Source organism: Hyaena hyaena, unplaced genomic scaffold (assembly GCF_003009895.1).
Source record: "Hyaena hyaena isolate Hyena2069 unplaced genomic scaffold, ASM300989v1 scaffold_17, whole genome shotgun sequence".
Lineage (NCBI taxonomy): Eukaryota > Metazoa > Chordata > Mammalia > Carnivora > Hyaenidae > Hyaena > Hyaena hyaena.
The window spans coordinates 216190-218705 of record NW_024080648.1 but is presented as its reverse complement, the minus strand read 5'-3'; the positions used below and the strand labels follow the sequence as shown (position 1 = coordinate 218705).

General features: G+C 43.5%; 1 pseudogene; it reads right to left on the bottom strand.

The window, feature by feature from the left end:
• Positions 1 to 772, bottom strand: part of LOC120222891 — a 1361-nt pseudogene extending 589 nt beyond the window's left edge.
• Between the last annotated feature and the right edge of the window lie 1744 nt (positions 773 to 2516).

Below are 2516 nucleotides of genomic sequence, written 5' to 3'. Positions count from 1 at the left end.
CCCCCCCCCCCCCCCCCCCCCCCCCCCCCGGGGCCCACCGGGAACTTCCTACCTTCAGGCCGCAACCTGGTGGAGTAGCAGTAACCTCGGGAACCGGAGCAGTCCGTCCACCCTGACGTTGCTCCGTGGTCACAGCCTTTGCAGCAGCAGCCGGTTCCTCCTTCCCAATCCCTCCAAGACGTCGGTAGAAATCAACATCAGGTGTGACCATCCGTGGCTCTTCCCTGGAGAGCGGGACGCGCATGTGCAGAAACTCCCCGCCCGCCCACTACCTCATCAAGGCCACGGAGTGAGCGTCCCTTGCTAACAAGTTGCAGGAGGGGCCAATGACCACACAGCGCAGAGGAGAATCTGTATCACACAGAGCAATGACAGGCAGATTAATGTAGGAGAGGCTAGTGGTCAGCCCTGGGATCAGTAACCACTGGAAGTCTCGGCGCCCTGAAGGCTTCCTGGACGTGGTTACTGAAGATTCCAGAAGTGAATGGCCTAGCTCTAGCTAGTGAAGGTTCCAGCAATAGGAGTGGCACAGCTCATGACTGGTATTCTTAAAGCATATGACCCTGACATCCGCTGGGTTTCAATGGCAACAATGTTGCAAGCTGCCAGCAGAAGCTTCTCCCAGAATTGTGATGTAGATACTATCAATTTTCCTTTTGTAAATGTACTGTGCCATTTGGAGGTCAAGGTAGGTACCATCTAAATGGATTGCGGCTGCAAGTAATTTGAAAATATTCTTTATCATTTGCAGGACATCAAGGGCTCTGGACATTAAAAATTTCCCCTTAAGTTACCACGGAAATTCAGGATAACACTGCATGGACTCCTTTCTGGTAGCACAGATTGGTGAGTTCATTTTTATAAGCACCAAAGTGTTACCAGCAGCCAATGAAATAAGTACAGGAGAAAAGTCACCTTGACTTAAAGCAGAACATCCCCTTGCTCGCTCTTCCTTTCTGTCTCTCTTGTCTCTTACACACATCAACCAGCAAACAAGCAAAGGAAAGGAAATGTAAAGTGTAGAAACTCAGCCCACAAGAAATGCTGTAAGAAGCCTTGATTGTCATTAAATCTGTGACTAATGAGAATATCTCACTTCATTTTTTAAATTTTTTTAAAATTTATTTCTGAGAGAAAGAGACAGTGTGAGCAGGGGAGGTTCAGACAGAAGGAGATATAGAATCTGAAACAGGCTCCAGGCTCTGTCAGCACAGAACCTGACACAGGGCTTAAACCCAGGAACCACCAGATCATGACCTGAGCCTAAGTCGGATGCTTTACTGACTGAGCCACCCAGGCACCCCGAGAATATCATTTCAAAGAAAATGTTTTACTATGTTAGTATTATCCCTCCCAGATTTTTACTTACGTAGCACCTTTTTCATGTTTTTCTCATTTTCTAGGCATTTTTAAAAACTTAAACCTATGCAATCTTTAAATCTAAAGTGTTTTTTTTTTAATGTTTATTTATTTATTTTGAGAGAGAGAGAAAGAGAGCATGATTAGGGAGGGGTCAGAGAGAGAGAGAAAGAATCCCAAACAGGATCTGCACTCTCAGCACAGAGCCCTATGTGGGACTTGAACACATGTCCAATGAGATCATGACCTGAGCTGAGATCAAGAGTTGGATGCTTAACTGACTGAGTCACCCAGCCGCCCCATAAAGCATTCTGTTTTCTTACCAAAAGTAATATTGGTCTATTTAAGAAAACTTTTTAAAAATATGAATTTGTATAGAAATAAAATATTTTAAAACATGATCATCTCTTCTCCTAAGTACTAGCGCTTTTCCCTAGTAGATCTTCTTTTCAGAACTACCTCTCCTCCAGCTCAGCTTCAACTTCACAACACTTCTGGCCACTCAAAACTTTATATGTGATGAGGCTATTCCTTGGCTTACAATGTTTTCTTGGCTGATTCCCTTATTCCCACTGCATGCAATGAATGCCCAGGCTTCAGTAGGTCAGGATACTCTGCATAACTTAACTCTCCCACATGATTTCTTTCATGGTTATTATGTCTTTCTCATTATGTCACTGTATGCCCTCTGAGGCTTTATTCCTGTGATTTCTCCAAAGAGTAAAGAGTAAATACATGATATCTTTACTCCATATGCACCAACATTTGTGAAAAATTTATTTAATTAAAACATTTGATGGGGCGCCTGGGTGGCTCAGTCATTTGGGCATCCAGCTTAGCTCAGGTCATGATCTCGTGATTCATGGGATCAAGTCCTGCGTCAGGCTCTGTGAAGACAGCCAGCTCAGAGCCTGTAACCTGTTTCAGATTCTGTGTCTCCCTCTCTCTCTGATCCTCCTCTACTCATGCTCTCTCGCTCTCTCAGAAATAAATAAAACGTTAAAAAAATGTTAGAAACATTTGCTCTTTTTATAAAACATATGTCCTTGAGTTTTTAAAAAATGTCAACTCCTTCCAACTGCTGATGATCAAAATAAGGGACAAGTTAAGAAGTCTAGGAAAGTGATAATGCTTAGGCAGGAAACATATTTTGGTTA